Source organism: Pteropus medius, unplaced genomic scaffold (genome assembly GCF_902729225.1).
Source record: "Pteropus medius unplaced genomic scaffold, Ma_sr-lr_union100, whole genome shotgun sequence".
In the NCBI taxonomy this organism is placed as follows: Eukaryota; Metazoa; Chordata; class Mammalia; order Chiroptera; family Pteropodidae; genus Pteropus; species Pteropus medius.
The window spans coordinates 3,494,654-3,505,174 of NW_024345481.1; positions in this window are offsets into that span (position 1 = coordinate 3,494,654).

Consider the following 10,521-nt stretch of genomic DNA (forward strand, 5'->3'; position numbering starts at 1 on the left):
TCTACTTTTTAAGAAACAAAGGAACCTTCCCCAGAAGCTTCCAGATTTTCCCCACATGTCTTGTTGGCCAGAACTGGTCATACGTTCTCTCTCCACCATAATGGGCCCAGAGCCAACAAGATTCTGCCGCCAGGGCTGGCATTGGGACACACGAGAGGACAGAGACCTGGACACAATCGGTTCTGTTAGCAATGAGGAAATCGGAGGCTGTCAGGTGGGCTACTGACTGTGTCTGCATTCGTCAAAGTTCACTCGAGACAAAACAATGCTTTCTGGAAACCGGGTCTGTATGTAGATTACATCACACGAACTGGGCAGGCAAGTACGTGGGAAAGGTAGACATGAACGCGGTGTGCCTGTGGCCCTGGTTTCTGTAACAAAATTTCTGAATGCGAGCTCTCCCGCGTAACCGCACGCCGCTACCAGAACCTCGGGGCGTCAAATGTTGTAGTCGGAATAAGAGACCGGGGAAGAGGGCTCTGCGGCCATCCAAGAAGGCAGACACGCTCGCTGCAAGGGACGTGTCTTCAAGGCGCGTCCCTTGATGGATCGGAACTCAGGACCACAGAACTGAAAAAAAACAGACACGACTGACGGGATTTCTTCCCCATCTCCCAACTGGACTCTGACCCTCTCGCTTTTGCCTGATGTTCAACTCCTCCCAATCCCCTGGTCTGACCGTTCTCCAGTTACAACTTCCGAGAAACTATTTCAGGAGGCCAAGGCGTTTCCAGAAAGAGAAACAACCTCAGGGAAAGGAAATACTGCCCGGGACCTGACCCTCCTGAACCACGGAGATCCTGCTGATCTCACGGGGCAGGTGGGGTCCGAGGAAAACAAACTAACTGTCCTGCATCTGGTGGCTGCCCTTCTGGAAGCAAGGTCAAAAGATTCGTTTTCCTTATAATGTTCTTCTAATCCCAATTCAGAGGACTTTAATTTTGGCTAAAAGTAAACTGCTAGGAGTTGAAGTTATCCGGGCAGTGTCGTTATGACCCAGGGGGGCTGCCCAGGTGCCCTGAAGGGGTCTCTCCACTGTCATGGAGAGACTCGTGTCATGGGGAGACTCCACAAGCCTTCCCTCGACTGCGTACTGATGGGGAAGGCTCCTGGAATTGAAGATTTTTTTTCCCGCAAGACCATAAATTGTCCACATGTCCTGCTCTTCAAATTTGGAGTACAGTGTGATTGCGTCTCTATTTTGCTTTCATTCAATCACCCCCAATAGGAAGCAGAAAGATCTCCGATCTGCCTAAAACCAAAGAACAGCTTGGTCCGCTATCAAAGTTTCTAGACACAGTGTCCAAAACCGTGGTTATCTCCCCAATATTCATTCTACCCCAAAAGACTCATCTAAACCACTCATGATAACACATTTCCACTGGCCAGTGGGGGGTTTAGTAATAGAAAAGAAATAGACATGCGACCCAGCTTTGGCCATGCAGACTTTGTAAAGCGAACCTAGGAACTGTGTTTTTTCTCCTGAAAAAGAGTATTTCACAATCTCCAGGGAGAAATTCTCTCGGTTTTCTCTCTTCCTAGTAGCTTCTCATGGCACTGTATTCCTGAGTGTTCCTTCCTAGTAGGGAAGAAATGCATCCGAGATGGAGACCAGCTCAGAATTCGTGGACATGTTTCTTTGAATGTGAGCAGCAGTAGAGACTGGCATAAGTTTTGAGTTTGCTTTTGCTTTTTTTCTCTCAAAAACTAAACAGGGGGAAAAAAAGACGCTTTTTCACTATTCAATTTAACTTACTCAAACAGATTACAGTGTGGCAGTGTTACTGTGATTTAAGCTTCAACGTGAGGGATTTAAAAGCCATGGCTTAAAAAAACAAAAAGTCTTTTTGCATCTTAAAAAAAGAAACATCGCTTCTAAATGATCTTGATTTTCCATTCCTACAAAGAACCAAAGCTAAACGCTTTTAATACTAAACATATTCTTTCATAATTTCTAGGATCATAGTGACCAAGACAGAAATTGAAAATTACCCGCATGATGCCTCTCCAGGAATCACATCTGGGTACCTCTGCTTTGATCTTCTCAGATGTTGCTGGCAAGGCGGGGTAGAAAGCTCAGGTGCTGTGGAAAGATAATGCCAGTGAGTCATACTTGGGACTTTTTTCTTGTGAACCCAGACTTCCGTTTCAGGCATGACCTTTGAGATGAGACAGAGCATCAGCTGACTGACAAGACAGTTGTCCACAGTCACATCTGATGACGTCAAGTGTCGGTCTCCAACAGAATGTTTTATTTCGTTAATGCCATCCTCTCCAGTGCGGTTGAAAGGATTAAATTAGGAAATATATGTCACAGTGCTCTGTCATTTGCAAGCTCTCTGTAAATGAGTTGCCATCTGTCCTTCATTGTAAACCACCTCTAGGCACAATAACTCCGAAGTCATTGTGGGCACAGAGTTCTTCCGATGTTCAGTCTTGGTTTACTTTCTCCCAAGAGGATCAGAGTTTCTAGCTCCTTGAATGTGAACATCACCCTGGAGGATAGGAACCACTTCTGTAGGAGGGCTACAGCACCACCAGCAAGGAAACGCTCATTGAAAATTGGGGCTGGTCCCTAGGGGGCAACATGGTCAAACACATTGGGAAGATCTGGCTGCAGCCAGCAGAGGGTGGTGGCAGTAGGAAGTGGAGCATTTTAGGAATGAAGGAAATGGTGCCGATATGCAAATGAGGCCAGGCTCCAAGCCCGGAAGCCGCTGGGAGGGGCCAGATAATCCGGAGGGTTTTGACAGCCCCTCCCTCAGGTTTTAGCTGTCACGCTTGTCTGTTCCATCACCTCACACATCCCCGCACTAAACCTTGGAACAGCAATCCATCTTTTGCACCCGACCCCCAACACACTCTCACGCTCACACCCTGCCCCTGCCCCAAGAGAGGGCAGTTTGAAATATCTACAACAGGATTATGCCCCTTCTCTAGTAAAAATCCCGAAGATTAAGGTAATAAGTAGCAGAAGGGAGTACAGAAAAGTGAACGGTGAAGCACAACATAGAAGCGACTGAAGCACCTAAAAATATGTGGTCATTGTAATTTGATTGTTATAATGCTTACCATTTAGTGCCTATGTGCTTGGCAGCCACTGTCCTCACTTGAGCTTTGCACTCATCGTATGAATAGCCACTCTGCGGAGTGATGTGCCTAAGCCACACGACGTAGGAGAGGCAGCGCCAGGGTTCACACACAGTTCCATGCCCTGGGCCACCTCGCTCTGTTACCACTTACGTATTCATTCATTTAACAAGGATTTATTGACGACTTACTCGCTTACTGTACCAGGGGCCCTGCACACTCCTCGTTGCCAGGGATACAGAGATAAAAGACACGGCCCCCTCCTTCAAAAGCTCATTTTCCAAAGAAGCATGGGGACTAATAAACAGATGATTATAGTATGGTATGCCGTGGCCATGACAGAGAAGAGTCACCAAACGCGGACTGGGAGGGACAGTGAACACTTGCAATAGGAGGTGACAAGAGCATTAAAGCCTGTTGCTGGCTTCAATGGCACTCTTCAGTGTACTTGCACATGCCATGATGATATACGATGACTACAGAGGCAAATGGTGCCCCTCCTGTGTGTCCCAATGCCCACTGCACAGCCACACTGGCTAACCTGCATCAGAACAAGTCTCAGAGGATGACTAGGAGAAGTGGGCGACGAGAGAAGAAAATGGGGGTGAGGGTAGTGTGGGAGGCTGGACGGGTTCCAGGCAGAGGAACAGGTGGGGAAGTCTGAGAAAGGTCTCTGAGTCCCAAGGGGAATAGTGACAAGAAGACTAAGAGGTAGACATGCGCCAAGTCACATAGAAGGCCTTTTATATCATGCCGAGGAGCATAGATTTGATTCTGAAGAATATGAGAGTGTTTGGAAGAATTTTACACCGGGAAATAGTAATATCATAAATGTGATTTCAGAAGTAACATCATGCCAGCATGACGGAGAACGGACGAGATGCAGTCAGTCTCCGAATGGCAGGACCAGCGAGGGGCTTCCTGCATAATCCAAGAGAAAAATGACAAGGACCCAAGAGGATGGATTCCGGACTGTTTTAGGAAGTAGAAGAGATCAGATTGACTGACCGAATGATTACGAATAAGTATTGTGGAAGAGGCAGGTGTCAAGGATGACTCCAAGGTTCCGGCTTAGGTCACTGGGCAGATGGTGTCACCATTTCCTCTGAATAAGCTCCTTGAAGACTGGGACTGTGGCTTATTCGGTGCTGCATTATCAGCACATGGTGCGTAGTAGGTGCTCAATAAATGTTTATGGAATGAATGATAGCATGAATGCCAGGTCGAAGAATGTAAAAAGCGAGCCGGGCGTGGAATGACGGTCCATGCTGACTATGAGATGTCTGAGACGGCCAAATGAAGGTACGCCGCAGGCGGTTATGTATATGACACTGGGTCTCAGAAGAGACATCGGGGCCAAAGGCACAGATTGGGGAGACATCCGCGTTCATGTTCAGAGAAAGGAGATAGAAGAACAAAATCACGGTCAGATCCTGGGAGACACTGACAGTTAAAGGGCCGGCAGAGGAACATGAGCCCACAGAAGAGGTTTCAAAATAATGGCAAGAGAGGATGGCGCTGGACAGTTTCAAGGAGGTGTCACAGGCCCCTGGAAGACCAAGTAGAATAAGGACTCAGTTTCACACGTTGAATTTAGCAACCAGGAGAACAGAGTCCTATGGGCCTGCCCAGTATGCACACTGAGCTCCTGCAGACTGCCGGCAGAGCAAGGTGAAGCAGAGCTGACCTGTGGGAGGGTGAGGCCTGAGAGACACACCGGACAGTGACATGTGAGAGCTGGACCGGACAGGCTCAGGAGGACCGATTGTTAAGCTTTCGGGAATTTTGTAAGTTGCCATTTAACAGAGCCATTATGAAAAATTCAATGTTATAAATTTACAAATTGAATAAATTGTACTAAAAACGAAAGGAATAAACACCTAAGATTCATCGCTTCCGAATTATTGACATTTTCCGTGCTGTCAAGTTTATTCGCATTTACTCTGGCACAGGTCCCGTGGAACCATGAGCTGCCGTACATCTCTCCCCAGCTCCATGTTCAGTGACGTCTGGGACATAGGTGGCCGTAGTAGGAGCACGTCCTTACACCCTCACACCGGGCAGCGAGGCTCAGGGCCTTCCTCTGGAGAGCCCATTGTTAACATTTACCAGCACACCACTGGCACCAGGCCGGCGAGGCTGGGGTAGCAGAGGGGCTGACGTTGGAGGATTTAGACAAGGATAGGTCTTAGCTTCGGGGGATGGTGGTGTCAACGGTCTGGAGAGCTCTGGCCAGGTTAATGCAGGGACCAGCCAGCAAGGGTACAGAGGATTTGTGGAGAGGGAGGGTACAGAGTAGGTGGCAGGAACTGGGATACCAGTTGCCTGGCCTGACACTCGGGGCTCGATTTCAGGATCAGAAGGAAGCCAGGATTGGGGCAAGAGGCCAACCCGATGGACTGGTCCCCCACACTGTGCTTGTGTTGGAGCAAGGCCCACAGCAGACTGGCCCCAGGCCCACTCTCTAATGGGGAGGGGTTTCAGTTCTTGTCACCTCTGGCCTGGCTGACAGGAACCTGCAGGCAGCTGTGGCAAGCCAGGCTGGAGGAAGGCAGGGACTGGCAGACAAGCAACGGGAAGTGAGATTTATTTATTTAAAAAGGAAAAAAAAATAAAAATAATTTTGAAAAATTCTGATACGATGGGTGGCATGAGTCACTAGTTACACTTGATGGTTGCCGGAGGGGGAGGCAGGAGCCATGGGAACCGAGGCGTATTGTCTGCAGAGAATTTTAAAAATGAGAAGAAAACCAAATAATTGGCCTGCTTTTTTATTATCTCCCCATGTGGCGAATCTAAACCACGGCAGTGATAAGCCACTACTTCCGAGCAGGCTACCCTACTGCCGGAGCTGTGGATTTTCAACAATCTTCTAAGTAATCAGTTGATTGTATCAGAACAGCTGACACGTTCTTTAGTTCCTTTTTTGTGGTGTCGGCTTCATAGAATCACTTATTTTTAGAGCGTTGGAGGTAAGTCTCGCTTTCCATTCAGACGACAGCAAGTTTCAAGGGCCCATGATACGCTGTCAGTCATGGCTGGAGTTTAGGACCATTCTTAGAGATGTAATATGTCCTCTGGAAGAACAAGGCAGAGAGAGGGCCTTGTTCTGTGTGTGCAATAAAACACGTCAGAAGGTGTGAGTCATCACTTTCCTAGTAATCTAGAATCGGCCCCTACAGAGCAGAAAGAGGTTTTAAGCATAAAATGGGCTCTTTAAAAAAGAAACATAAGCTTGCAGGATGCATGAGGGTTGACCCGGAAGCAAGTTTTGGTGCGTATCAGCTGGATGACCTTAGAAGTATTCTGCTCAAATGCTCTGAGCCTCAGTTTCCCCATCTGTAAAACGGAGCTGGCCATTCCTGACTGGCCGTTTTCCGGGTTATCGTAAGGATGTAGGGGTTGCATATTCTAGAGCTTGGTGCTTTCCAGGATCCAAGGAAGGGAAGCGTGTGTCCAGAGCAAGCGTATCTGAGGAGGTCACGCATAGCTTTAGAGCTGGAACTTCAACTTCCACTGAGGACACAGTGTGCTTAGAAAAGTGTGAGGACGTCAAAGTGAAAACGGGAACTCGGACCCTGGGGAAACAGCTCCCTGGGGAAAGGCAACAGGCCAGGGCTCTCGCAGGGTGGGGCTCGGCCCAGGAAGCACCTGAGAAAGGAGGTTCGTGGGAGCAGCGATCGCATGGAGGGGAGCAGCGATCACATGGGGGACCGCGCCTCTCGGCAGCCCAGAGTCGCCGTGCCCGGCTGGGAGCAGCACCCCCAACGCCACTTGCCAAACGGGCAGATTCGATTGGTAACCGGATGCCTCTTGTCTTTGCATTGGCTTTCCTGCATTTTTGAAGAGTGATGTTTCTTCTATGAAGGAGCGGGTAGAAATCTTATGAACATACCAAATCTCCCCAGTCGAATGGAAAATAAAACCAACAAAAATGCCCCCCGGCCTTTTTCCCGCTCGCTCTACATGGAGTATACGCTGCAGTATGCATTACATGAGCTTTCTCTTTACTGCCTGAAAACAGATGGACAGTCATTTCTGGAGGGTGCTGATGTTGGCACTGCAATGATGACTGGTAAACTGGCAGCCCTCCCAGGTATGGTCCACCTGCCCTCTTCGATGCTGAGTGGGTGCTGGGGGTCCTCTGCCATATGGCGGAGAGGGGTGGGGACAGAACCTGCCCTGTGCTTCCAGGCCAGACCCTCTCAGAATGAAAGGGGATTTTCCACATAGGTCTCCAGGACTTTCCATGAAATTTAGGTAACCAAGGGCAGGACAGGTCACTACAGAAGAGGACCTGCTCGTCCTGCTCGCTTGCCATTAATACACAAGGTGAGGCTGAGAGGGGAACGGGACAGATCAGATTTGAAGAAATAAGCCAACGAGATGGTCCTGGGGTTTACATGACTGACCCAGGAGCAGGTCAGGCAGGGAGCCACGAATCTAGGGACTTGCTCTTCCTAGCTGGAGAGATGCCAGGTGAGCTTCCCTCCCAGGGGGTGACTCATGGAGAAGAAACCTGTCTTCTCCATGAGTCACTCCCTGGCTATGAACCTGCCTGATTCCGGTAGCCCAACCCAGGGGCCAATTAATAGTGCCCTTCTATTTCTTTAGACAGTGTCTTATTGGCAATTTCTCAAAATGCCGAGGTGAAGAAGCTTGAAATTTTATCCTGGAAAATTTCGCAGGTTAAGAAACATGGCCAAGTGCCTTCAATCAATTACGGGCATACATAGAGTCAGTCTCATTACGTTTTTAGTGTGTTATACAAACTGCCCAACCACGCTGCTTCCCGTTCTCCAAATATAGCATCTACAAAGTGAGCCAGAACATCACCAGGCAGGAGTTCTACAAGCAGAGGAAGAAAGCAAAGCAGGTGTCAAGGTTCGTTAACCTCATCTTGGTCCCTTTCTGAATACTGACACACCGAGATGTCCAGGCCGCCTCTTAAAGTTTCAAGTGCAGTGATGCAAATTTATACTTGCTTTGTGTACGCATTTTTATGTCTCTTTTTGAGCCGGTTGCTGCACTGAATCAAGATACTTTTAACTCTGATATTCTGGATCTCAAATAATCTGCCAGGGTGTTTCCCATCCCCGTGCCCTCTCTGAATCTATTTTCAAATCATTAACTCTGTTTTGGTTGTTGGCTTTCAGGCGGGAGTGGCCAACAGGCGCAGAGAAACACAACCTTCATATTTAACTGAGGCCACGAAGGCCTTTCCTTGGTAAAGGGAGAAGGTATAAGTTACAGAAGCCATAACAGCAGATAAATCTTGTATCAGAAGCTGGCTCTCTCCCCCCAGCCGTGTCCAAAAGCCTTCATTATACAGTAAGTGTGCAGAGGAAGTGAACCTTAACCACACCAAGGCTAAAAAAATCACACTGGTTTCTGTATGTTGCTTTTGTAAATTAGTTTAATTGCATCACATTTCCACCTCGAACATGTGATAATAAGGTCAGGGTTACCCAGGAGAAGGCAGAAAAAACCCCGGATGTATCACCATATGGCACCTTCCTACACAGTCTGTTTTTCCCTAGGAGCTGACAATGAATCATTTGTTGACATTGGTGGAGCCATCATCACATGGCAGACACGAAATGGGCTTCCTAGAGCAAAGCCACAAGCAGCAGGAATGTGAAGCCCTGACACTTCCTTGTGGAGCCAAATGTAAGAAAGTCTTTCTCTGTACTGTATGGAATTAAATAACCATGTGTCAAAAAATTACAGCTACCGCCTTGCAACACTAAACTGTAAAATATGCTGGAGCACCTAATAGCTCTTGCAAAATATAATTACAGATACCAGTGCTTTGAGAGTTTGAACGAAAATAACCCAAATCAAATTAAAATAGTAACAAAGGCCAAGTATAAACCTGTGATGTCGATTCTCTGAAAAGGGACCAGGAGTAAGGCCAAGAGTTAATAAGCCTTTTCGGATCAGCCGGAGACTGCTCCATTCAGCCTTGAATGTCAGCCTCGGAGATCTGACCCCACCCTCCTCCACAGAGAATTAGATCTGAAATCCCTAATGGCAGATGTTTTTGTGTGGGTATTCTTAGTCCCACCACATTGCAGAAATAAACAGCTACAACAGTGGGGGCTTGGAGGCGTTCACTTTTTTAATTGATTTGTTTATCATCTGAATGTAGTTCAGTAAATTTCCAGAGAGAAAAGATTGGGCAGCTTCCACCATTACGAGCCAAAAAATTTCACATCTGCTAATGTTCCATCCTGACTCTCTTAAAGAGAACTGTAATATTTATGCTCAAAGAAGCTTCAGGAACAAGTCAGATAATAGTCAGGAAAATCTACCATGGCAGAGTCCTTTGTACCAAAAAACTTAGGAAAGTTCTTGGGCCCATCAGTGTAGTTGACTGGAGATACATTAGCACATTTCCCCACTAAATTATCATAACAAAAATTTTTTAAATAAAAAAAACTTTAAAAATATAATTGATCACAACAATAAAGATAATATTTGTAGTACATACATATGTTCTGGAAGGTTTTAATGAAAAGCTACTTAAGTATCTATTCACTAATTCAGGCACCGTTTAAACTATATCACAGTTTTTGTCTAGATGTTATTGGAATGCCTCACCTAACTTATTTTGAATTCTGACACCCGGGTACCAGACACGTACCAGACCGTCTGTCCAGCTTACGATGATTCCCAGTTCTCTGGTAACCCTCATCCCCCCATTCCAAGGGGTTGGGCTGACCTCGTTTTTCTATGCCTCCTGCCTCCTGTCTATAGCAGTCTAGGTGTCCACCCTACTCAGGCTTAGCCACTCACTGGCCCTTCTCCAGAAAAAACGAAGTGGAACAAGGAAGTCTTTCCCATTATCTGGACTTAAAATGTGCAGACTTGGGGGCAGCCAGTGATCGCGTTCCCTCCCTCGCACTGGGGAGCAGGGGAAGTCCGTCTACAAAAGACAGAGAGGAAGCCCTGGTCCCTCCCAGGCGTGGACCCGTCCCTCCCCGAGGCCTGGCTGCAGGCTCTTTCCTGGTTCTGTTTGACAGTCCTGAAAACTGACGTTTTCCTTGTTGGTTTCACTCTGGATGTTTTCTGTCTCACACAATCAAAGGATCTCTAACAAGTATAAATTATTATTTCAGAATCGCATCATTCTGTGCAGCTTTGGGCTCCAGGCTGATCTAACATTAAAAGCCTTCCTTACAGCTTCTCACAGGCACTGGCTCTGAGCTCTTTCTGCAGAGATCGGCTACTTGGGTGTGAGCCCTGCTAATCTGAAGGATGTGAACTTAGCAAGTCCTTTAGCCTCAGTGAGTCTTAGTTGTCTAAACTGTAAAATAGAGAAATCAACTAAAAAATAATAATGTGATAAAGTGCACAAAGCCAAAACTTTGGGGTTAGCCTTGGGATGAAGTCCCAGCTCAGTCACCTCTCAGAGCCACAGCGTCCTCA